Source organism: Phoca vitulina, unplaced genomic scaffold, assembly GCF_004348235.1.
Source record: "Phoca vitulina isolate PV1807 unplaced genomic scaffold, GSC_HSeal_1.0 scaffold33, whole genome shotgun sequence".
NCBI classification, from domain to species: domain Eukaryota; kingdom Metazoa; phylum Chordata; class Mammalia; order Carnivora; family Phocidae; genus Phoca; species Phoca vitulina.
In genome coordinates, this window is record NW_022589736.1 from 12,223,088 (window position 1) to 12,250,908 (window position 27,821).

General features: G+C 35.9%; 1 protein-coding gene across 1 annotated transcript in view; it reads left to right on the plus strand.

Annotated features, from left to right (window-relative positions):
* Nucleotides 1-1,861: 1,861 nt before the first annotated feature.
* The window catches only part of CELF2 (CUGBP Elav-like family member 2), an 803,688-nt gene continuing 777,728 nt past the window's right edge, over nt 1,862-27,821 (plus strand). The window contains exons 1-2 of the mRNA XM_032426083.1: nt 1,862-1,958; nt 2,164-2,228. The gene's annotated coding sequence lies outside the window, so the exon portion shown is untranslated. The remainder of the gene's footprint in view (nt 1,959-2,163; nt 2,229-27,821) is intronic.

Genomic DNA, 27,821 nt, shown 5'->3' on the forward strand with positions numbered 1-27,821 from the left:
TTCTACATAATTTTTTTCTTCTACTTTTTTTCAGCTACATGTCTTTCTAGAATGCTTCTTTAAAAGGAAAGGATTGGGGAAAAGCCACTTGAAATTACAGAATGCTTCAGGAAAATAAAATCTCTCTTCGGTTAAATCTTTTGAAAAAAATCTATGCATAACACTTTTTAAGCCAAGACATGGGTTGGTTTTATTGCATTTTATGCTGTGACAAAGTACCATAATTAGCACGTTGGTGTAATTTACCACTGTTTCATTAAAGCTGATTGCCTAACTACCTGGGAAGTTAAGATGGCTTCTTGAGTACTTGACCTGCCTTATTTTTCTACACTATCACTGTTTATAGGAATTGAGTGAAGGCACTCATTGCCAGGAGAAAAATAATCCTAATAAAGTTTATAATACAAGGCAAATATATAGCTTTGCTCTTTACCTCCTCGCTATATAGCTTGCTCTTTCCATTTTTGGTTGGTTTGACTTTATCATGAAACTTCAGATGACAATATGGATATCTGGTATTCAGCTAATTTTTTTACCAGTTGAGAAAGCTAAATCACATTTCTTTAAGTTATGTGGCTAATCATTTCTCTTTTGAAAATCTCACTGTAAAAAGTAAAGTGCATTAAAGTCCATTAAGTCAAGCTTGCTCTTGAGTTTCAGGGATTCTACAAATTCTACAGAAATAGTGAAATGCATTTAAATGGCTTGAGGTAGGGATAAGGGAAAGACATTTTAAAAAATACAAAAACTAACGAGCAAAAGTAAACTAAATGCTGTCATATATGAATAACTATCCTATATACAAATAACTTCCTGTTTGCAGCCATGAGCAAAGAACTATGTGCATTTTATCCTTTACTCCTTAGCCACCCACCCTGAGTATGTGACATGACACATCAATCAGCATGGTACTCTTATGTTAGAGCAGTAGGACTAGCTAAGAAAATCCATATTTTAATAGGAGACCCAGTGCTATATACATTATAGAAGCAGTGCTTCAGATCAAGAGACAAACTTGTGCATAATCCACACTACATGCAGGCTTGTAATAACTTCCATACCAAAGTAGTCTATAGCAGCCTCATCTGAAAAGAAAGTTTAGCAAACAACAACAAAAAACCTTGTTGTAAATTTTCCATAAGCTATTTACATTCTGACAGAAGAAGGATGGACTCTATTACCTTTCATAATTCCTCTGCTACAAACTGACAAGATATGCTGCACATTAAGTAGCCATTTTATTTTTGTTGTTAAAATTAAAGTGGTTTTCTATAGGGGCTGCCTTATGTTAAATTTGCAATGTACAGCACATTTCTCTGTATGATTTGTAGCTATTTGCCCCATTCTTAAAAATGAAAATGAACTTTTTGGATTTGGTTGTGGGGACTTTTTACATTAATACTTCATCCTTTTTAGAAGTTTCTGGTGCTTATGGAATCTCCTTCCTAGGCCCTTCTGTCCCTTGAATTATTCTCAATAGTCTATGCTCAAAAAAAAAAAAAAAAAAAGGAATCAAGTGAGAAGTGGAAACTCTGATAATTTTGATATTTCTATCATCCCTAGAAATATCAATGTTTATGAGTAAAAGGAAAAGACAGGAGAGTACGTGTCTTGGAGAGCTCGACAGGACAGTAAGGTACGCCAAAGGATGGCACTGAACAGATGATTAGAGTAAAAATATAAATAATAATAGTAACTATAATTATTATGCATATTTAGAAAAAAAATGCAAGGAAAAAAACCCAAACAGGAATCAAACCCCATCATCATGAGCTCTGGTATATCATTAAAATGGAAGGGAATTACACGCAAATGCTTCAACTAGAAAATGTAGAATACCTTTCCACTGATGATTTTTAGTTGTCAGGACAAGTGAGACCCAAAGAGCAGTCAGAATGGTCCCAGCATGCTTGTTGCCTTTTTTGTTTGCACAGTAGCTGTGAATTCCAGCCTTGCAGGTAGTGGAACCCAGCCGGAAGAAGGGGCGGGACCCAACGATGCAGCCTGAACTGAGAGCAAATTTAAATTCCTGAGCCTTTTTTTTCCTTTTTTATTTTTCTACTCTGCAACAAACTGAAAAGATTCTAGCACGCTAATTTAACCACCCTGCTTCTTTTTCTTTGCCTTTTTTTTTTTTTTTTTTTTTTGTCTCCCTGCTTCCAGGATAATTAAAAGAGAAACCTGTAAAGGCAACATCCCTGTGAGCGAGTTGGTGCTGCAACGTGCTGGTAAGAAAACGAATTTAATTTTTTTATCTTTTCTCTCTCTTTTTTTTTGCCCCCCCTTTTCTGGGCTTTTTTTTTTTTTTTTTTTTTTTTTTAAAGAGCTGAAGGCTTTGTCTGTCTAATGCAGTCATAAGCGTGGCTTTCCTGCCGTGAGAGGTTAGCATGTAATGAAAAGGTGTAATTGCCTGATATGTGACCCCCGCGTCATACTTATAATGGGTAATAACAGCGTTCCTGTGTACGATGATGCTTCTCCCTGCAAATTGACTGGTCACCCAGTTGCAACAGGGTTAAGATTGTCGCGCTATGGCAATGAGTTGTTGATCATTGAGGGTTGGCGTTTCAGTGTCCTGTCAGGGAGAATTCTTGAGTTCTCCAACTTACTCGCTTGCAGGGGTGTTAGGGTTTTAATAGGTCCGTTACAGACCATAAGTGTTCTGTTGTTTACTCACCAAACAGGAAGTACGATGGTGAAACTTTTTTTAAGTAACACTGTAATTATCCTAGACTTCCTTAGTTCAGATAATGAAACAGACTAAAGTGAGGGCTGAGTAAAGTTGTTTTAATCCCTTTGATCTGTAACTAGTCAGGAGTTCATTAGACAGTCAACTGTGGAGAGCCTAGATCATTTGTGGACCTTGGACTGGAGATGCCAACTTTATTCTTCAAAAGGACAAATTTTAATTTTAATTCAACAAGTATTTCTATAACTTGTGCCTGGGACTGGTGCTGAAAATGTTCTTGTCTGTTACTCTGTTATGGCGAGAAACTGAAGCTAAGGGGTATAAATTTTCAGCAACCAGCTTTTCTTACTACCATTAGAACTGCTCAGGTCATTTAAGATCCATTACAAAACACATAACTATTGACTATGAGATAAAGTTCCCAAGGTTAAATCTACAATCAATGTACTTCTTTTCCTTCCATGTGTGTAATTTTATGTCAGCTGGCAACTATGGTCAGTACATTTTTTACTGCATTTTAATATTATAAAGAAGGGAGAAAACAAAGACATCTTTCTTATAAACGACACATCTCATTTAAAAATATATCCATGTGGCAAACTTTATTTGAGCTTATCCAGATTCTAGCCTCAGAGGCTAGCATATACATTGAAAGCTTAGGCTTGTCAGTGAGTCCGGTTGGATTTGGGTTGAGAAACTTAGGAACAAAGATTTTCTCTTTTTTTGCCTTAAAAAATACATATAAAATATTAAGGGGTATTTCCTGCTCTTCTCCATTGTTGTTTGTTAACTGTGGTATTTTGTTTTTTGGGGTTTTTTTTTTTTTTTGCTTCTTAAGTAGATAAGTAAAAGATAATAGGGAGATTGTCAGAAAGAGAATGTAGTTACCGAATGCCCATTAAGACCTTTTTCTAAAGAAAAACTCTCCTATGAAAGTTTGAAGATTGTATGCCATTTGCATCTGATAGAAAATGTGGCATTCCATACGCTGGTAACATTTGGTCCCCCATCTCTGTAGCTATTCTATCTAATTGTGTCATTTCTACATTTAACAGCTCTGAACCATGCCGCCCCTTGGGTCCTCACCAATGCCCCCCAAATCACTTGAAATGTCTGAAAAGACCTGGGAACATTAGAAAATGTCAATTGTTAGAATAATTTCTGCCTCTTGCATCAAGAGAAAATACTATGGATTTAATAGTTCATTTTTAAAATCTGTTTTTATCCGCCAGTAACTGTCTATTAGGAACATTTCAGTTATAATTGGAATAAATTGTTGCCCAGTAACAAGCAACTAAACTGAAGCTACTTTCCATAGAATCAGTGACTAGAAATAGCTACAAAGAGCTAAATACAAGTCAAACAACAGCACGGGCATTTCTTATTTTTTTAAGATCCATTTCTTTGTAATTTTACCCTTCTACTTAAAATCTTAAATTTGTTACCCGAGGTATCTCTTCTATGAAAATGTCTAATTGACCAAAGTCCCATATATAAAGAATAAAGGCCAATGGATCTCTGAAAAAAAAAATTCTTTCTGATTCAAAATAAGAATGAAAGAAGATAAGCACAACCTCTCACACTATGAGTGTTAACAAGATTCTGGGCTAGCAATACCATTATATGTGAAGAACTGCTATCATCTCTTGCAGAACGTAATGTAAAATTATGGGTTTCATGGTAGGACTCTGTCATTTGAACTAGTAATCAGTCCATAATTCTATAGATGGCTGCAGTTAAAGTGATGCTTTCCCCCATTAATAAAATATTGAATAACACTGAAATTACTTTAGTTAGATTTTACCCTATCCATATTTTCAATAGAAAAAGAACCAGTAATATAACCCCACATCCCAATATCTAAGCATGCATAATACCAGAATGTCTTTTCTTCTCCCCTTGCTGAAGTGCTATGACATTACAATTTTAAGAGCAAAATTCTTTAACAGTAGTTCTGCACTTGCCATTTAGCTCTTGTTGCGTTTGGAATAGTTTTCACCTTATAATTGCACTACATATTGAAGTAGAAAAATACCTTATAGAGAGAGTAAACATTGTTATTTTACACACACAGACAAAATTATATACGATGCTGGAATGAAAGTATAAAGACAATATAAACGTATAAGTCATGCTTTTTGAAAATATGTCATTTGCTCAATTCCTTATAAGTGTTTACTAAGCATCAACTATGTTAGGATCTGTAGGAAATTGAAAAATGAAAAAGCCATCTCTTGGTCATCAAGGGACTTACAATGAAGTAGAAGTTTAACTGGTAGACTAAAAAGTGTAGTTTGCTTAATTAGCCTTTGGCAAACTTAGCATAGTGTGAGGCTCTCGGGATCAAGAAAAATTCTGACGTATTGTTTCTGACCTCTTGGAACTGGCATATTCTTCAGTTCTCACATTTACTTCGGTAAGTTTTCTATGTATGTATTGTCTCTTTCTTGTGGTTTTTAAAAATTATTGTTATTATTGATACAGTCATAATACTGTATTTTTTTTCACTATAATAAGAAAAGAAGCAAGAAATACTAAGCTGGATAACAGGCAATATCAGTCCTAGTCCTTAATTACCACTGACTTTGTTAGTTAATCTTCTTGGGCCTCTGTCTCCTCATCTTTGCGAAGAGGAAGAGGCCCCATCAAATAGTGAAGTTTTTTTTAATTCTGCCTCGCTGAAGATGGGTAACTTCCAAGGAAGAGAAAGGGGAATGTCAGTTTGGGTAGGCACTGTGGTCAAGTGGTTTAAACAAAATGACCAGTTATAAGCTACAAGTCCTAGCCTGTGCGTCGTGCTGAGTCAATGTGTGCTTAAGCCAGTCCCTTGATTTCGTATCTTCTTCTCGCTTCACTGATGTAATAATGCCTACAGGACGAGAGAGAATCGTTGCAACAGAACAGTAAGTGTATATAAAGAATGCTGTTCTACCATCTGTTGAGATACTTCTGCATGTGACCCAAGAGAATAAAGAGAACATTGCTCTCCTTGAAACTAAAACGTATAGCAATGTTTTCTGAAACACATAAAAATACTCTTGTGTATACCTATCCCTAACCCTTTCGAGTAATGAAATAATTCAAAAATGTCACTTTATAACCTATATATTAATAATTTAAAACATATTATAAATGTAAAATTCGAATGTTGTCTAATGCCTATTACTAAAACTGTCTAATATACCCAACTTTTATTTTCTCAGTAAATATATACATGCTTGGTTATACTAAATCTTATAATCCTTTTTCTTTCTTCCTGCCTCCCAGGTTTTCTATTGTTTTTATAAGAATGAAGATAGAGAGATACATGGGATAAAAATAGAGAAACTAGTTTAATTTTTTCCCTTTTATTCTGATCCAAATGTTAATTAATCATTTAGAAACCCAGGTGGATGGACACAGGTAGAGAGAAGGCGAGCTGTTCTTAGATTATTTTTGTAGGAAAAGTGGCAAGACAGGACTTGTGATTTCTTCATTAATTCATTGATTCATTCATTCAAAATTTGTTCTTAAATGTCTATTCTATAAATGGCACTGAAATACCCTGGCTAAAGGAACAGATACCCTGGCTAAAGGAACAGATACCAAAAAGCTTAAACTGTTGCAAATGGCAAGATCTTGTTCTTTTTTGTGGCTGAGTAATACTCCATTATAGATGTACACCACATCATCTTTATTCATCTGTGTTGGGACACTTTGGCTGCTTCCATTTCTTGGCTATTGTAAATAATGCTGCAATAAACATAGGGATGCATATATTTTCTCAAATTAGTGTGTTCATTTTCTTTGGGCTAGTGCCCAGTAGTGGAATTACTGGATCTTATGGTAGTTCTATTTGTAATTTTTTGAGGAACCTCCATACTGTTTTCCACAGTAGCTGCACCAATCTACATTCCCACCAACAGTGTACGAAGGTTCCCTTTTCTTCATATCCTCACCAACACTTGTTATTTCTTTACTTCTTTATACTAGCCGTTCTAACTGGTGTAAGGTGATATCTCAATGTGGTTTTGATTTGCATTTCCCTAATGATTAGTGTTATGGAGCATCTTTTCATGTGCCTATTGGCCATCTGTATGTCTTCTTTGGAAAAATGTATGGATAGACCTCCGAGGTATTATACTAGATGAAGTAAGTTCGAGAAAGACAAATACCATATGATTTCACTTATATGTGGAATTGAAAAAACAAAACAAAGTAAGAAGAAACCCATTAACACGTAGAATAAACTGGTGGTTTCTGGATGGGATGGGGTGGGACATGGGCAAAATGGGTGAAGGGGAGGGGGAGACACAGGCTTCCACTTGTGGAATGTATACGTCACAGGGATAAAAGGTACAGCACAGGGAATATGGTATTGTAATAGCACTGTATGGTGGTGGATGGTACAGAGAGCACAGCATAATGTATAGGTTGTCGAATCACTATGCTTGACACCTGAAACTAATGTAACGTTGTGTGTCAACTATACTTTAATAAAAGAAGAAAAGAATGTTAAAAAAAGGCTTAAAATGTAAGACATTTTTAAACAAATGAACACAAAAGGGATCATTACAAGTTGTGTTATGTGCTGTGAAGGAAAAGTTCAAGTGCTCTGACAGAAACTGTGGGGGAGGCTAGTTGAAGTTGGTGGGTTCAGAGAAAGCTGTTCTAACCCAAAGATACAGATGCTAACTTTTTCTAAAGTTAAAAAAAAATACGTAATTCTATTTTCTTGTGTCTTTGGGTAGCTGAGTTAAAGAAGTTCTTTACTTACCTAAATTTTTGTAATAACTTCCCAACTGGCCCTGTGCTTCTACAGCAGTCTCTTCTTAATACGCAGCCTGAGTGGTCCATTAGAAATATAAGTCAGAAGATGTTACTCCTCTGCTCAAAATGCTGCAATAAGATGCCTTAGAAACTGGTAACAGTAGTTTCCAAGAAGGGAAACTGGATCGCTGGAACTTAGGGATAAGACAAAGGCTTGCATTTACTGTATATTACACCTTTTGAATTTTTATGTAATATTCATGTATTGCAAAATTGAGTACATAATTTTTCATTTAAACCTGGACACTTTTGAGAGTGAAAGTTGATAATATTAATAATTACCATGGGACAACCACATAAAAGGGAGCTGTCCAGGGCCAACAAGGATAACTTAACCCTACACATCACCTTGACTTGCTCCTTACCCCTGTTGTCCCTGATATTCTAGGCACATTCATGCACTTATACACACAGAGAGCACACCAGGTCTGCTCTTACCTCAGGATTTTGTACCTGATCTTCTCTAAGCCTGGATCGTTCTTCTTCTAGATATCCATATCCATTGCTTGCTCACTTCCTTCATGTTTTGCCCAAATATCACCTTCTCTGACCACTCTTTTTACAACTCACCCTAACCTTCTTTATCCTCCTTCACTGCTTTCTCTCCAAAGAACTTATCATTTCCATTATAGTGTATCATATGCTTTGTATTTTGTTTATTGTTGAACTCTCTCTATTAAAATAGATGTTTCATGAGGGCAGACATTTTGGTCTGTTTTGTTTACTGCTGAATCCCTAGCATCTAGATATACTTAGCACATAGCACGTGCTCAGTAAATACTTGTTTAATGAATGTTGGGTGTCACTGTCATCCTAATCAGTAGACTTAGGGCTATTTCTGGGCTTGGGTCCAGAAGTTGGGTCTGAGTGCAGAAGTGCAAGAGACTGGCTCAAAAATGTGGGGAGTGGAGTCAGGGAGGCTCAGAAAGACAGATCCAGGAACAGAGAGGAACAAAAACTAAAATAGAATATCCAAATAGGTATCCATTTCAAGGACTCAGATGAAGACACCAAGAGAAATGGAGAGATAAGGCATAATTGGAGATGATGAGACAAAACCAGTAGGTTAGATGGCAAATAGGGGCTGTAGTAGAGAGTTTTCTGGTGTTCTGTATATGTGCAGAATCTACTGGAATGTGGGCCAGATCATCTGAAATAAGGTAGTTCTTTCTTACATGGTAACTGTGGCTTTGCTGGGATCTCTAGACTTTCTTAAGGAACTGTAGTTGACCTGAGTAACAATGAGCTGATCTAATGAGTGATAATAAAGAAAGCAAGGTTCAAGGGAATTGGGAAACATTTTACTAAAGTTGTTTTTATAGCCACATCATAGAGTCTGAAATATTCTGTGTGCTTTTTAAAGTAGCACTTTAACCATACAAATAGCATTCTTCAGAATCTACTAGTTACAGGATGATGTAAGCAGGCCACAGAGAAATGGACAGAACAAGCTCTTCTGTTCATGTTTAATTCCACCATATTTGTATATTAAAACAGCCCTGTAGTCTACAGATGATATTATAGGGAGATAACGCTCTCTGAATATTCATCTTCTTCTTTTTTTTTTTTAAAGATTTTATTTATTTATTTGACAGAGAGAGAGAGACAGCAAGAGAGCGAATACAAGCAGGGGGAGTGGGAGAGGGAGAAGCAGGCCTCCCACTGAACAGGGAGCCCGATGCAGGGCTTGATCCCAGGACGCTGGGATCATGACCTGAGCCGAAGGCAGACGCCTAACGACTGAGCCACCCAGGTGACCCTGAATATTCATCTTCTTAAAGGTTATTATAATAAAGATGTAATGGCATGTTTTCCTGGTAAGGACATACTTCAAAGATGTACTATTCTCTGAGTATTTCTATTATACTAGGCTTACCTATTATATAGCTGACCTCTATTTAATTGAGGGGTTGGGGGTAAATCCCGAAAATTCTGCCCTCATTTTGAAAGATACTTGACAGTATTTTAATCAACTAAAGTGATGTGTACTTTACAGAAAATAAACTGAACCCATGTTAAGTGTACAATTTGAAGAGTTTTCACAATGAGTACACCTGTGAAACCAGCATAGCAATTAAGATAGTACAGAACATTTCCATTCATACAAGTTTCCTTGTGTCCCTTTGTAGTCAATCCTGTTCTCCACACCTAGCCTTTAGGCAACCACTGATCTGCTTTTTATCACTACAGATTAATTTATATTTTATAAAATTTTATGTAAATGGCACCATACCATGTGTACTCTTTTAGTGTCTGGCTTGTTTCACTCAGCATAACGCTTTTGAGATTCATACATATTGTTAAGTGCATCAGTAGGTGTTTTTTTATTGCTGAGGGCATTCCATTGTATGTATACACCACATTTTGTTTATCCATTCACCTGTTGATGGACATTTGGGTAGTTTCCATTTGGGAGCTCTTATGAACAAAGCTGTATGAACAATCAAGTACAAGTCTTTATATGGCCAGAGTTGTTTTCTCTCAGGCAAACAGCTAAAAGTGAAAATGCTGGGTCTTATGACAGGTGTATGTTTAACTTTGTAAGGAAAACCAAGCAGTTTTCCAAAGTGCTGTAAAATTTTATACTTTCACCAGCACTAAAGGAGAGTTCTAGTTGCTAGACATCTTTGCCAATGGTTGATATTGCCAACTTTTCAATTTTAGTCATTCTAGTGGGTATGTGGTGGTATCTTACTGTGGTTTTAATCAGCATTCCCTGAAAAGTAAGGATGTTGAACATCTTTTTATATGCTCATTGGCTTATTGTGAAGTGTCTGTTCAAATCTTTTGTCCATTTTTTCTCTCAATATTTAGTTGTTCTTTTCGTATTTGGAGAGAAGTCTTTTTCAAATATCTATTTGGAAAATAGTTCCTCCCAGCATGTGACTTTTCTTTCTGTGTGTGTTTTTTTTTAATTTTATCTTTCAGTGCGTAACATTTTTTAAAAATTTGGATTAATCCAAAACATACCATATAACCAATGTATGAATTTTTTTCTTCTATACTTCATACTTTTTGTATTCTAAGACATCTTCACCTATTAGAAGGTGACAAAGATTTTTTTTTATTTTCCCCTATAAGTTTTATAATTTTAGTTTTCACATATAGATCTATGACCCATTTTAATTTTTATCTTTGGTATGAGGTAAAAATCAAGGTTCAGTTTTTTTATATGGATATCCAAAAGCCCCAGGATCATTATTGAAAAACTCTCCCATTTGATTATATTGAACCATTTACCAAAAATCAATCAATCATATACGTGTTGGTTGTCTTCTGCAGTCCCTATTGAGTGATATAATCTATGTTTTCACTAATTCCACACTTTAGAGATTGCCCTAGCTTTGTAGTAAGTCTTGAAAACAGGTGGTATAAGTTCTCCAACTTTGTTTTTCTTTTTCAAAATTACTTTGGCTATTCTAAGTTCCTTTCATTTTCATATAATTTTAGAATTAGCTTATAAATTTTTCCCTCCAAAAAGCCTGGTGAAATTTTTATTAGAATTGTATTTAATATATAGTTCAATTTGTAGAACTGACATTTTAACTACTTTGAGTCTTCCATCCATAAACATTTATTTAGTTATTCTTTAGTTTCAGTGATGGATTGTAGTTTTGAGTAAACAAGTATTTTACAATTTTTGTTAAATTTATAACTTGAGTATACAATGTTTTTGGATGTTACTGAAGTGGAATTGTTTTTTTTTATTTCATTTTCCAACTTCTGTTGCTGTTATATATAAAGACTTTTGGTTTTTATATACTGACTACTGTACTGCTATCCTGACAAACTGACTTATTAGTTCTAGTGAGTATTTTTTGCATATACATTTCTTAGGATTTTCCAAATACAGTATCAACTTTTGATCAAAACACATCATCCTTTCCAATCTATATTTCTTTTATCCCTTGTTTTAACTGACTGAAATAGCTAGGATTTCCAGGAAAACACTGAATATAAATAGTGAGAATCAATGTCCTTTACTTGTTCTCAGTCTTAGGGGGAAGCATTCAGTCTTTCACCACAGAGTATGATGTTCATAGAGGGTTTTTTATGCATACCCTTTACCACAAAAGGAAGTCTTCTGTTCATTGTTTGCTGAGAGTCTTACTAATGAATGGGTACTGTGTTTTTATATACCAAGGATTTCATTTGCTTATATTTTGATTAAGGATTTTTGTGTCTCTGTTCATTAAGGTACTGGTTGGCACCTTTCTTCTCTTGTATTTGTCTGGTGTGCTCTCAGAGTAAGATTGATCTTATAAAATAGGTTGGGAAGTATGCCTTCCTTCTTTATTTTCTGAGAGATTTTGTGTAGGATTAGAATTTTTCTTCTTCCCTAGATGTTTGATAAAATTTATCAGTAAGCTGTCTGGGTCTCGAGTTTTCTTTGTGGGAAGACTTTTAATGACAAATTCAATTTTATTCATAGATACAGTTATTTAAATTTTCTGTTTCCTTTTATGTTAGCTTTGGTCATTTGTGTTAGTCAAGGAATTTGTATATTTTGTCTGAACTATCACAATTATTACCATAAAATGTTCATCAGATTCTCATATCCTCTGAGTACTGTAGGATCAGTAGTAGCATCTTCTCTTTCTTAGTATTAGTAGTTTGTGTTTTCTGTTTTTTTTTTTCAATCAGTTCATTAGTTTTCTACTTCTGCTATAGCAAATTGCCACAAACTTAGTGACTTAAGCAATATAAGTTTATTACATTATAAGTCTGTATATCTAAAGTCTGACAAATCTCACTGGGCCAAAACTAAAGCATCAGCAGAGCCACATTTCTTTCAGGAGGCTCTGGAGGAGGATCTATTTCCTCACCCTTTTGCATTTTTGGCAAAATTCCATACCTTGCAGTTATAGACTGAGATCCCCATCCCTTTGCTGGGTATCAGCTGAGGATCATTCCCATCCTCTTAAAGTCACTTCTTGGCTTGTGGACTCCCTCTGCCATCTTTGAAGTGGCAATGGTGGGTCAAGTTCCTTTCACACTTAAATCTTCCTTCTTCCATCTTATTTCTTTAACCCAACTGGGAAAGTCTCTCCATTTGTAGAGACCCAATTGATGGGATTGGGCCCATCCAGTTATTCCCTATCTCAAGGCTATACCATTAGTGATATCTGCAAAGTTTTTTCTTATCATCCAAGGTCACATATTTACAGGTTGCAGGGATTAGAGCAGAGACCTCTTTAGGAGTCCATTTTTCTGCCTCATATGCTGGAAGCTTACATAATTGACTTTGCCCTTTTTTTCCTTTTTCTTATATATGCCTTTAAAGCTATAAAATTTCCCCAACCACCACATTAGCTATATTCCACAAATTTTGGTTTATATTATCTTCATTATTATTCCTTTCAGGATAATTTTATTTTGTGGTTGCTTCTTTTTCTCATGATTTTTAAGAAGTGTGTTACTTAATTTCTAGATACTTCAACTTTTTCTACATATATTGTTGTTGCTGATTTCTATTTTAATTCCATTCTAGTCTGAGAACTTACTCCATAATGTTGTAATTTTTAAATATATGTCCTGACATATGGCTCACTAGAGTGAGAATTCGAAATGTTCATAGAAACAATGTGTATTCTGCAGTTATTTGGTGTATTGTTCTATAATTGCCAGGTAGTTTGGTAATGTCCTTTTGATCTTATATTTTCTTACTGATTTTTCGTCTACTTGTCTTATCAATTACTGATAATAGTATAAAGTCTCCATCCATGATTGTAGATTTGTCTATTTCTCCCCCTTAGTTTCTCTTAGATTTTCATTCATGTGTTATTATTAAGTGTATATACATTTATAATATGTATATACATGTATATATATTACAGATATATATACATGTATATACATATATATTATACATTATACATACACACTTCTGTATCTTTGTGTGTCTAGAAATTAACTCTATTTTTATTAATTTTTCCTTTTTTCCCTTCTTTTGTGTTAATCAGGTGTTTTTTTAAATTTCATTTTAACTTATGTTTTGGTTTTCTAGTTATATCTTTCTGAATTATTTTCTCATGATTTCTTAGAAATTAAAATATACATTCTAAAGTTAATTGTAATATTCCAACAGTATATTTCCATTTACCTTCTCTTTTGAGCTATTGTTATATAATGATATTTACATACATTTTAAAGTCATCAATAAATTGTTTTTATTTTTTGTTTATTGGGTTTGCTTATTTTGGAGGGAGGTTTGAAGGGGGTTGTTTGGTTTTGCTTTAAACAACAATTTCTCTTTTAAAGAAATTAAGAAAAGGAAATATGTTTATATAACCTAAACACCTTCCTTTACATTATTTGTAATGCGGTTCTGGTAATAAATTTTCTTACTTTTTATTTATCTGAAAAAGTTTTAATTTCATTTTTATTTTTTAGGATAGCTTTATTAAACATAGAATTTATTATTGACAGCTGCTTTTTTCTTGTAAGCAGTTTTATTGTGTCATTTCAGTATCTTCTGGCCTCCATAATTTCTTAAGAAAAGTCAGTAAATCATAGCATTCTTCACCTGTTATTAATGTGTATGTTTTCTCCGGCTGAGTTCAAGATTTTATTTGTTATTTTTGGGTATCAACAGATTAACTACAATGTAATTAGGAATGTTTTTTCTTTATTTTACTCCTGTTTGAAGTTATTAAGTAACTTGAATCTGAGTTTAGTGTTTTCCATCAAATTTGGGAAAGATTCTGCTATTTTTTATTTAAAAAATGTTTCCTGGTCATTTCTCTTTCTCTCTCGGGAACTCCGACTACATTTATAATAGCCTAACTGATATTCTCACATAAGCCTCTTAGAATCTATTTATTTTCCTTCAATCACTTTTTTTCTTTGTTCTTCAAATTGGGTAATTTGTATTGATCAATCTTCAAGTTTTGTGATACTTTATTCTGCTATCTCCAATATGCTGTTAAGTCTATGTAGTTAATTTTTAAAGTTTATTGATTTTTTTCAGTTGTCAAATTTCCTTTTTTTCTATAGATTTCTTTTTTGAGATTTTCTTTTCACTCACTGGCATCATACTTTCTTTAATTATTTGAGCATATTTATAATCACTGCTTCAAAGTTTTTATCTGCTAAATCCAACACCTGGGACCATTGGAAGTCAGTTTCTATTGACTGTCTTTGATCCTATTTATGGGTCATACTTTCTGTGCCTTTGCATGTCTAGTAATTTTTGGTTGTAAACTGAACAATAAAGATAATACATAGAGGGGTGCCTGGGTGGCTCAGTCGTTAAGCGTCTGCCTTCGGCTCAGGTCATGGTCCCAGGGTCCTGGGATCGAGCCCCACATCGGGCTCCCTGCTCAGTGGGAAGCCTGCTTCTCCCTCCCCCACTCCCCCTGCTTGTCTTCCCTCTCTCTCGCTGTGTCTGTCAAATAAATAAATAAAATCTTTAAAAAAAAAATAAAAGATAATACATAGTTGTGACAGTGGATTTTCTAGTGTCCTGAGAATTGTGCTCTTTTATTCCAATATTCAATTAATCTTCCTGAACATGAAATGCAGTGTTTATCTTCTATTGTAGCATGTAACTACTGATACCTCTGGACTGTTCTTAAGAATTCCAAATGCTTTTATTAGTCTAACCTCTTGGAATTCTTCCCTGTGCCTGTGTAATTTGGCAGTGAGGGATTTGGGCCAAGATTTTATTCATATTTTGGGGCTCTCCTTTCTATAGATTTTTTTGCTTCTAGGAATTTCCTTCTAAATCTAGCTTCTGTGGCATATCCTTAGGATCTCACTTCTGACACTTCAAATCCCTGAGGCTTCAGCCTTATGCTGGCTATGTTTCATGCAACTGGAAAATGTATTCAGCTTAAAAAGCAGCAAAATTATGTATCTTGTCCCATGCATCTTTCATCTTTCAAGAGTAGATTCCTCTCTGACCTCTTCCTGCTTTGTTGAAGGGGCTATAGAATTTCCCGTCACTATGCATAGTTTATCTATCAAACACTATGGATTTTTGGTTTCCTTCCTCTGCAATTATCTTGCCCTCAGAGCTTCATCTTTACATTTCTAGATCTTTTCCAGTCCTAAACTCTGATTTCTGCAAACATTTGACAAGGCTTTGTTTTTCCACCATGATTTTCCTCTGCTGTAGCCATGGGGATTGGGAAATACCCTCAGTTCTTACTCTTTGTAACTATGTTTTTCTTTCTTTTTTTTTTTCAAGAATAAGCTCCTTCCAGCTTTTGTACACTGTTGGACACATGTGTCAGTGTCTTTAAATTATCAGGGCTTTTTATGTTTTATCCAGTTTTAATAAATATTATCTGTGGACGGGTTGGCACAACCACTTAACTCCACTGCCATGACTGTACATTCCTTTTGTAGGCATATTAGTGTGTTTTGTGTGTCTGATATGTCACAGGGACTGTTTAAAAAGTAAGAAATAAACTAATCCAAAGAGGAAATTCTTTGACTTTTTCATGTATGTCAATTTAAACCTGCCCTGTGGTCATTACAATCTCTTATTAACTGGTTAATATGTTCACAACTCATTCATTTTAAGAATTGAAAGCATTGAATCTTATATAAAAAGGTCTGTGAATGAACAGCATTTCATGACATTTTTTCTAGTTTAGAACAAACTGACAAGATTCCGGTCCACTAATCTAATGACTTAAAGGTCTCATTGTAGCTGACTATGGGCCTCCAGTGGTGATCATAAGTATGTTAGTGCCATATATAAGGCAGATAGGGAAATCATCGGTTGCCCCTTCTTCTTCTTCAACTCAGGCCTCAAACAGTGACTATCAAATACCACTGAAAGAAACTGGGCAATCACAGTACCAACTGTTGATTTTCTTCCTACTCCACCCACACCCCAAATGCTGTTTACAATGATAATGAGCAAATTCACATGAAAGAATATGCATTGTAGAGTAAGCAGTTCACCTGTGTTCCTGAAGATAAGTATTAAAGATCCTTGCCACTTAACTTTTGGGTACTCTTGTGGGTTATATTGTACCCCACCCCCCCCCCCAAAAAAAGATATGTTGGAGTCTTCATTCCCAGTACCTCACAATATGACCTTAGTGGATTTAGAGTCATTAAAAGTGGAATTGGTAAAGTTTTAGAGATGCGCTGCCATCAGGCCGCTAGGGCCATAGGCTGGAATTGGTAAAGTTTTAGAGATCATCCAGGTATAAGGTGAGCTCCTAATCTAGTGTGACTGGTGTGCTTAAGAAGGTAGGCATGTGAAGACAGAGACACACAGGGAGAATACCTTATGACAAGAAAGCAAATGTTATAGTTGTGCAGCTGCCAGCCAATGAACATCAAAGATTACTGACAAACCTCCAAAAGGTAGAAGGAGGCAAGAAAGGATTCTTTTACAGAATTCAGAGGAACGTGACCCTGCCAACACCTTGATTTTGAACTTCTAGCCTCCAAACTGTGAGACAATAATTTCTGTTGTTTTAAGCCACCCAGTTTGTGGTACTTTTTATGACAGCTAGGAAGCCAATAAAGGTGCCTTTGCTAGATATGTGCTTTGCAAGTTTAAGTAAAGATAGTCATTTGGTAAAGGCAGTCACTTTTCTAAGGAGAAGTCTTGAGAATGAAATCCTGGTAAGAATCCTGGTAAGAATATAACATATGCTATAATATATTGAATAGATGTTTGATTGTTCTTGCTGTTCTTGAGGCTTTTAAAAATGTAATTGTTATATGCTTATGTTTATCCATCATATTTATAATGCAGCTCAAATGGAATAATCATTAAATCATTGAAGGGAAACTGAGGCTCTTTATGCTAAATCATTTGTCCAAAGTCACTTGGTAAGCTCTTAGAAGAGCTAAAAAAAAAAAGAAGCATGTAATTTTTAACTCCCAGTTTTTCCTCCCCACTGAGCCATTAAATATCAAATATGTGATATTTGACACTGATTTTTAACAATTACAAATTTTAATATCTAAAAGAGAGTGTGAGCTCTGACAAACCATGGATTAGAGCTTAAAAAAATTCTTATGTACCATTTTAAATTTTATAACAGTGCTATTTTCTGTAAGATTGTTAAGGAAGACCCTTTTGGGAAAAGTACCAGATTCTAGAGTCATGAAAGAGGAAGTCGTAGAATATCCGGGAAAATATCCAAGGGCAAAAGGAAGCAGCATATAAAATAGCACCGTAGCAAGAACAAGCATAAAAGAATAAGCTATCAGTGTGACTGAAGCAGAATAACAATGAGAAGAATGATAGGAAAGAAGAGGGATCACACCCTGTGGGCAAAGGTTGGCAAACTTTTTCTGTTAAGAGCTAGCTAGTGAACATTTTAGGCTTTGCAGGCTATGATGTGTACCTAGCAACAACCCAACTCTGCACTGTGGATGAATGGAAGCAGCCACAGATAGTTTGTAAATGACTAAACATGGCTATGTTCCAATAAACTTTATGGACATTGAGATTTGAATTATGGAGTATGTTCATGTGACAACCATTGCACAATGTAAAAATCATCCTCAGCTTGTGGACTGTACAAAAATGGTAGTTTGCCACCCCTACTGGCTTTGCAGGAAGGGTGAGGACTTCTGATGAAATTCTCTGTGTGAGAAGCACTCATCAGGAGGATTTTGAACCAAGGAGTGACCAGATTTGAATTTTATTTTATTTTTTAAAATATTTTATTTATTTATTTGACAGAGAGAGACAGCGAGAGAGGGAACACAAGCAGGGGGAGTGGGAGAGGGAGAAGCAGGCTTCCCATGGAGCAGGGAGCCCAATGCAGGGCTCGATCCCAGGACCCTGGGATCATGACCTGAGCTGAAGGCAGACACTTAACGACTGAGCCACCCAGGCGCCCCCCGAATTTTATTTTCAAAGGATTGCTGTGGCTGCTCTGTGGAGAGTAAACTGTTGGGGGAGGACACATGGCAGCAAGGAAAATAATTAGGCTTAGCCAGTAAGAGATGATGAGGCCAGGACCAGGATGTGAGCTCTGGACATGGTAAGAAGGGGGCAGCCTTGGGACTTATTCAAAAGTAGATCTGAAAGATTTCACTAATGAATTAGGAATGGCATCCCCAACATGGACGTCAATAGGGAAGATGGAGAAGAGGAGGACTAAGATTCAGGGTCAGAATGTCCAAAGTAGTACTTAAAAAAAAAAGGTTAAGGAGCTTTCATAATGGAAAGAATACTTATGAGTTATATTTTGAACAACTCCCTATAGCTATATTTCTTTTTTTCCCCCATGCATGAAGGGATTTTTTTTTTATGTTCAGCTAGCCAGCATATAGTACGTCGTAAGTTTTTGATGTAGTGTTCAACGATTCATTAGTTGTGTGTAACACCCAGTGCTTATCCCAACACATGCCCTCCTTAATACCCATCACCCAGTTACCCCATCCTCCCACCCCCCTCCCTTCTGTAACCCTCAGTTTGTTTCCTGGAGTGCAGAGTCTCTCATGGTTTGTCTCCCTCTCTGATTTCTTCCCATTCAGTTTTCTCTGCCTTCCCCTGTGGTCCTCCACACTATTCCTTATGTTCCACATATGAGTGAAACCATATGATAATTGTCTTTCTCTGCTTGACTTATTTCACTTAGGATAATCCCCTCCAGTTCCATCCATGTCGATGCAAATGGTGGGTATTCATCCTTTCTGATGGCTGAGTAATATTCCATTGCATATAAGAACCACATCTTCTTTATCCATTCATCTGTTGAAGGACATCTCGGCTCCTTCCATAGTTTGGCTATTGTGGACATTGCTGCTATGAACACTGGGGTGCATGTGCCCCTTCTTTTTACTACTTCTGCATATTTGGGGTAAATACCTAATAGTGCAATTCCTGGGTCGTAGGGTAGCTCTATTTTTAACGTCTTGAGGGACCTCCATATTGTTTTCTAGAGTGGCTGTACCAACTTGCATTCCCACCAACGGTATAAGAGGGTTCCCCTTTCTCCACAACCTCGCCAACACTTTGTTGTTTCCTGTCTTGTTAATTTTTGCCATTCTAACTGGAGTAAGGTGGTTTCTCATTGTGGTTTTGATTTGTATTTCCCTGAAGGCTAGTGATGGTGAACATTTTTTCATGTGTCTGTTAGCCATTTGTATGTCTTCTTTGGAGAAGTATCTATGTCTATAGCTATATTTTTTGAGTGCTTTTCTGTGTTCACAGAAACATGACTACCCTACACATCTCCCTGATTTGGGTAGGGCAGTTATTGTCATGCCCACTCTGAAAATGAAGCAGCTGGACACAAGGGATTACAGAACTTGCTCAGAAGCATGCATTGGGTGCCTGGTCCTATAGGTCCCATGTTCTCTGACACCTTGACCAGGACTCTTTCTACCACACCAGTTTGCCTCTGACTCACTCAGGTGGATGTAGATGTGCAAACAAGGCAATGGCATTGAGTTATCAGTGTTGCAAGTCAGTTATTGGCAGAATTATTCAAGCTCTGTGCTTGGCCACTCAGAGGAAAAAAAAAAAAAAAAAACAATAGAAAAGTAATTTTCTTTTCTGTTTCCAGATCAACTTTTCAGGGTAGCATCATTATCTAGGAAGAAACAAAAATTTAGTTATATAATTTTTGAGGGCCTCTTTCTGGGGAACAAGTATAATTCAATCTATTGGTGGAAAAAGGACAAAGAAACCATTGTGCCATAACTAGAATATTTTGCCCCTAACTCATATGCTCAATATACATTGTGCATACAGGTAATTTAAGGCTAGCAAAGAATGCTCCTGATTACTTGTTAACAATTTGTTCAGACCTTGTCAGTATTTTTTAATGCATAGAAAGGCTGAACATTTAAATAATGAACCGTTAAACTCTCAATTTTGAGCAATTAAGATCAGGGAGTACATTTTTCTTCAAGCAGGCAGATATTTTCTTCCTTTTCTTCTGTTGTATATTCCACTTTTAAACTGTTTAGCTTTTTCTTTTGTACTGGTTGATGACAATTCCTTTTCCTTTTGTAAACTATTGCCTCTGAGTCATTTTGGCAACTGGTTCCACTCCAGTTTGAGGCTTTCCAATATCGACACTGTGGGTTTTCATGCTTTCTTGAATAGCTATTCCAAGGCAGAGAATTAGTTAGCAGAGTTCAGTAAGAAGCAATTGAAAAATAACTTGGGGGGCGCCTGGGTGGCTCAGTCGTTAAGCGTCTGCCTTCAGCTCAGGTCATGATCTCAGGGTCCTGGGATCGAGCCCCGCATCGGGCTCCCTGCTCCGCAGGAGGCCTGCTTCTCCCTCTCCCACTCCCCCTGCTTGTGTTCCCTCTCTCGCTGTGTCTCTCTCTGTCAAATAAATAAATAAAATCTTTAAAAAAAAAAAAAAAAAAAGAAAAATAACTTGGGAAATTTTCTCAAACTCAAGAATGCTCTTGGCAAAATCCCATGATTTCAACTTGTTTCAATTTCATGCCATTCATGTTTATAAGGGAAGGTAGTTTTTGTATTGCCCGATAGCTCTGCTTTCTGATCTAACTTTAATCATACAGCCCTTCCCCACTGCCCCACCCCACCCCATGTAGGTCAGAGAAGATGTTGAGTCCCTATCAGTCAATAATGGCAAGAATTATTCAACTTTGGGGTTACTATCAAGAAGATATTTGAAAAGTGAGTGTGATGCTGAGACCAGGGGCTAATTGAATGTAAAAGCAGTCACTTATTACCAAGTTGAGAACATTAACCGAGTTATGGTATCTATAAACATCTCTTGAGTGAAAAGGGGATTAGCTCCAGAAACAAAGAAGAGGGGTTATCAAAGTAATCCCATTTTGCTGGTATTCTAACATCAGTATGTGAATGGGTGTCTGTGCTCTTGTCCTACTTCCAAATGTCTAAACCCTAAAGACTTTTATAATAAGTAACATTTTGCACTAAATGTGTTTGCTAATATGCAAGTGTTGAAAAAGTAAAGGATCAAATACCCTAACAGATAACCAGTTCCTGGTGGGAAAACATAAATTTATTCTTCATCAGAGCATTAATGATTATAAAGTATTTTAAAAGATGAGAATCTTTGGATTTTCTTCAATCACACTGTTCTGTTTTTGCTTTTTTCAGAGCTATGCTTTTCTATAGCCCTCTTGCTTTTGAGATTAGTAAACTGCCAGTGTTGTCCCTATTTTGGTCTTTAATGCTCAGGTTCTCCTAGATTGTGTTAAAAGCCCAACATATGCCATGTGTTCTTGGATGAGAATCTTAACCGTTCTTCCTTTTGGATGCCCCATTTGGTGACATATATATATTAATATGTATTCCTTTAGTAGATCAGGATATTGTGAGGACAAATAAAGTAACACAATTGAAATTATTCTCACTAAAGAAATGAAGAAGAAACTCTAGAAACTTAAGTAATTTAAACAAATACATTATTTTTATTTAATTTCCATAAAAGCCGACTAAAATATCTGCACAAATGCAGGAAATTGGAGAGAGAAGCAATTCAAAATAGTTAACCTTCATCCTATATTTTAAAATGGAGAATTACACTGTGAATCAAACCATAAGGTTGAGAACAGTGGCCACTCCAGGTCAGCCCCCTTATTGGGCATTTCCATAGTGTATCCCATAATATTGAAGAGAAAAATGCACAAATTTAACTTATTTAAAATTAAGGTTGTTGATCTAGTCATTGTGCTTCTTGGTATTTACCGAAAGGAGCTAAGAACTTATGTCCACATGAAAACCTGCAAACAATGTTTATAGCAGCTTTATTTATAATTACCAAAATCTGGAAGCAACTAAGATGCCCTTCAGTAGGTGAATGGATAAATAAACTATGGTCCATCCAAACAATGTAATAATTTTCAGCACTAAAAACAAATGAGCTATCAAGCCATGAGAAGACATGGAGGAACCTTAAGTGCATACTCCTAAGTGAAAGAAGCCAATCTGCAAAGGTTACATACTGTATTATTCCAACTATATGACTTTCTGGAAAAGGCAAAACTATGGAGACAGTAAAAATATCAGTGGTTGCTAGGGGTTGGAGGGGAAGGGATGAATAGATAGAGCGCAGAGGATTTCTAGGGCAGTGAAACTACTCTGTATAACACTATAATGGTAGATACATGCTATTATATGCATGTCTAAACCCATATAATGTCCAACACCAAGAGTGAATCCTAATGTAAACTATGGACTTTAGGTGATGATGATGTGTCAATGTACATTAATCAGTTGTAACAAATGTACCCCCTGGTGGGGGAATATTGATAATGGGTGAGGTTGTGTGTGTGTGTAGGGGGTAGTTAGAGAAGTCATATGGGAAATTGCTTTCTTCCTCTCAACTTTGTTGTGAACCTAAAACCGCTCTAAGAAAAAATGAAGCTTTTTTTTTAATAGGTTACTGTAGATCATGAACAACAAAAATTACAACTCTGTCCATTCTCTATTGGTACTGCCTTTGACTCAAAGAGTTTTTGCGTGACTGCTGAAATAGAATGGGTGGGCCCCAAAATGTTTCATCTCTCTGGTCTGCCCAAGTCATATTCATAGCTAAGTAAGTAGAGAAAATGGAAATAATCTGGTGGGCATTCAGACATCCAAAATTTTGAAGGTAATCTTTTCTTAATTAAACTTTGTCAATCATATTTGCATATCCTCATCCTGTCCTTATCTTCTTGACTCAGCCATTTTCTAGGCAGAAGGTTATCATTATGTAATATCCCTAAAAATTAAATATGATTAACAGACCCATAGCCTGTTTTGTATGGCCCATGAGGTAAGAATGTTTTTGTAATTTTAAGGTTTTAAAAGGAAGGAAGGAAGGAAAGAAAGAAGGAAGGAAGGAAGGAAGGAAGGAAGAAAAAGAAGTAAGGAAAGGAGGGAAGGAGGAAAAGAAGAGAGGGAGAGAGAGAGAAAGGGAAATAGAAACTGTGTATAACTGCAACACCTAAAATAGTTATAGACCGGCTCTTCATAGAAAAAAATATTGCCAACCCCTGAACTATAGAATTTACAATATTTTAAACTCCATAATATAGAATCTTTACATTCCTCATATTATTTTAGTAAGAATATCAATAATTGCTCCCCAAGGGAAATAGATCCTGCATATAAAGTGGCAGGTTATTTATTTCTGCTCTGACAATATCAGTAACATAATTTAATGCTATAGACAAGACTCTTTCAGAGGTTGTTTTGATCTTCTTGTGGTTGAGTCACTGACAAACATCAATTAAAAATATCACTCTGATACCAGTTTCCATTTGAGCAGTTTTCTTACATACCCTTCAAGGAAAAAAATGGCCATCAGCTTTTCAATCTTTTGTCTGATAGAAGATTATGTTCTGCAGCACATAAATTGCTTTTGTCAGCAGGTGAGCCAAACCTTCAATGGGAAAAACTGTAGACCCCAATGCTGTTTACTTCTCAATTACATTATGGGTTTCCACCCACTCAAAGCTGAAATCTGGCCAATGTGAGACTGTTTTGATTTATTGAAACTTACAACCCCAGTTGTACTTCTTCATCATAAAGTATATTATACATTTTGTACATTTGATTTGTGCCTACTAGGATTCAAACACTCTCCAGAAAATGCCCAATTTAGAAGGAAGGGCCTAATGTATACATTTCTCTTTATAGCAGTGGGGGCACTGTTACTACATTTAATTTTAGATTAGGAAAAACAATCAGTTATAGAAGATAGAGTCCTCTGTAAATTTGCCCAAATCTAAAAGCAGAGTTATATAGTCATTAGAGGAAAATGATCTTTCAGTTTTGTTTGGACTCACCATGAATATAGTCCGTGACAGAGAATTCTAAATAAATTATTAAATCAGAATGACAGAAGTGGCTGCCATTCAGGGACTGTGGCCATAAGAACACAATTGACCATGCCTTTCTTTAGCCCCAGACATTTCTGGAAACAGACCTCCATTATTTCTGGCTGGAACAATTTCAGCTTTAAAAGCATTCACAGTAAATTACTGGCAGCAACTGAATATTTTATCTGGCTTGAGAGCAGTAAGAGGGTAAAAGCACAAAGAATAGGTTAAAGTAATTGTTTTTGTTTGGTGTGGTTTGGTAAAACTGGAAGGATTTCTTAATCTTTCTTTTGTTCATGCTCCCAGCCCTGCAACCTCTGCCCCTTCCTTACATCATTGGCAAAGCACTTGTGCAGCCCTGAATTTTTACACAGCTTTCTTTTCACACAAGGACTGCCTCTCACATTCTGAAATGGATGAAGTAAAGAGATGTCCTCTCCTACTTTCCCTCAGTCTTTACTAGAGATGGTTCATCTAGATTGATTTCTAAACTGCATAAACTTATGACGGGAATGAGCTAAGTATCATGACGACTTTATCAAATCATCTGTAAATCTCACCACTAAAAAGGCAAAACCCTCTTGTTATAAGGTCTGATCTACTTGGAAGTTGTGATTAAGAACATGATCTTTGAAACCAGATGGGTCCTAGGTTAAAGTTCTAGATCTGCTGGGGGACCTTGGAGAAGGTATTTAATCTCTCCAAGCTTCAATTTACTCATTTGGAAAATGGGAATATTAACACCTTCCTCAGTGAGTCATTGTGTGAAATAAATGACATAAAGTATGCAATCTTGTAATTTAATGGTTCCTTAATAAATTATTTATTATTATTCACAATTTAACCCTGTTCACCTTTTTCTGTGCAAAGAAAGCATAACTGTGCCTTAAAAGTCTTAACCAAGCATTAAGTTTGACCTATAAATTTACCCCAGGTCCAAAAGCTCATCTATCATTTCTGGTGCCTAGAATCTGTGGACTCTGGACCTTGCCTGCTCTATGGAAATATAGTTCCCAGCTCTTTCTCCACTACATAGTTCAATGGTGTTTAATCTATTTAGAAATGGAACTTTTCCAAGTGAAATCATATACGTAACCCCAATATATAATACAGTCAAAGGAAAAGTTACTCTAGTTTACACAGAAGTGGAGCCCAAAGTTTTACTTTACAAGCTCTGAAGAATGTCTGAGGATCCCAGCCTTCCATCAACCCCTTAGGAAACCCAATGGTGTAGTGGATCTTCCGGAACTTAGCTCAGTGTCCAGGTTTACTGGAGAACCAGCTCTCCCATTGTGTAGCTCAACTCCTATCCCCACACACAGAGACCTACAATCCAATCTCTGCTAGCCCAGCCTTTTGCTCCCTCAGTTTGAGATGAAGTCAGAACAATTTGGGGATATAGTTTATATTGGAATGACTGGAGGTTCAGATGAGGTATTCATATTTTAACAAGCTTCCCAAGTGAGAGAGATGCTGCCTCATTTGAAAATCACTGCTATCAAGGACAAAATGGTCACAGATTTCCTAACTCCTGAACTGAAGGGAACAAACTCACCCTCTAACTTAAGCATTTGAAGATGGTTATTTAACAACTGCTTTTAAAAATGAGAACCAGAAAGAATCACTAAAATCTGTGCATTTTAAAGAAAGCTCAAAGTGGGAAAAGAGTCATCTACATTACAGGAAACCATTCTTTTGAGAACTGTTTTTTAAACACTCCATTACTTATTTTTCATCTCAAACACAACTTATGTTTTGTTGTTGTTGTGTGCACCTTGATATTATTCAGATGATGGGGAATCTTGTTCAGTGTATTTTAAAAGGAGGAAGATGTGAATGGGATGCTTTTCCCTGGATCCTTTTGTTCAGTTTAAATAATTGTCTCCGTAGAGAGTTCTCCCTTGACCACTGAATTCATAGCAGTGAGCAAGTCATTCCCCTTTATATCAAACTGTCCATTTTCTCTATATACTGATTTCTATATATTTTCATGTTTATTTATTGATGAACTTAATTATTTATTGGCTTGTTAGTTCTTTCCACTTACAGAATTTGCTCCATGAGTGCAGGGACTTTGTCTTCTATCAAAGCCATTTTGGCTTGTAAATAAATACTTACCGCATGAAGAAGGAATGGATGAACTAGTTAAGTGAGCCCTCACTTTGAACTACCATAAAGATAACTCTCTAGGGCGAGAAAAGCATGACAAAGGAAAAATTCTCTCAGCAGCAATTTAACTCCAAAGCTGAAGTAAGCAGATTTCCCATTCTCCATTTCCCCCTTCTGAGTTGAGTCATTTTGGACTCGAAGATATCATCCTAGGCACAGATGCTCTGAAAGGACTAAAAGTTTAGCCAGTACCTTTGCCATTTGGATTACATATGATACTACCGGAAAATTTGTAATTGGGTCAGCAAGACTTGGGAAGATGAGGAAGGGGAACAAGATCGTTCCTTTGTTTTCAGAGCATACAATTTTGTGTGCTGATTTTTTTCCCTTTTAATTGTTGACTCAATTCTGTAGTATGGGGGAAATCATGCAAATGTTATGCTTCATTTTCCTTCTAATAACTCAAAATAATTATTCACTGACAGAAACACAGGCTTAGCAGTACATGAAATAATACAGAATCAGGTCTCATTGCATATGTAGAAGGTCCAATTTAGGCAAAAGTTATTTCTGGCAATGCATGATTCTAAATCCTCAATGTCCAGGTTTTGGATGTTCTTAAACTTATTAATGTTAAGAATCATTTTCCTATCTTTTAAAGCAGGTATAGGAGTTAGCATTATAGGAATTGCTAAAAGTAGGTGAACACTATTGATTTGCACATTTACTCACTGTCTCTGAAAAAGAATTGCGAGTGGTTTGCTTTGTAAATGTCTTTGAGGAGATGATCCCATTTTGGAAGTGGTTGGTTATATTCAAACCTTTTTATTGCATGGGAAAAAATTCTGTTTAGAAGGATAATTGTTTCAAAATATCCCAATGCACTTTGTATTTTTTTAACATTAGAAATATCGCCAATACACAAAGCGTATGAAATGTATTTATAATTAATGTTCAATGACAGATTTTTAAAAACCACCCAATTTAAAATATGAAAAAGTTAGGTAAAAAGCTGTAGTTCATAAAATTAATGTTCTGCTAAATGTTAATAGGTGTTGGGTCAAATCAATTTAAGGAACTCTGGGTTAAACAGTGTTAAAAAGGTTACTTTACTGTAGGACTTCATGCAAACTTAAATATGCTAATAGGCATCGTGAATATTCAAGCCAAGTATAAAGTTTGCATGATTTACCAAATTCATACCAGAGACAATTTTCTTTTTCAAACAACAATGGTATTTTTTTTTCTATATTTTATGATGTTTTGACATCCTGGGGGCCTTGCTAATCTTTGACAGACTACTCCTCCCTGATCTAGCTAATTCCTAAAGACAGTAACTTTCCAGCTGCCTCAGCCTGTTTGGGCTGCTATTAAAAGTACCACAGACCAGTTTGCTTCTAATCAATAGAAATTTGTTGCTCATAGTTCTGGAGTCTGGGAAGTCCAAGATCAAGGCACCAGTATG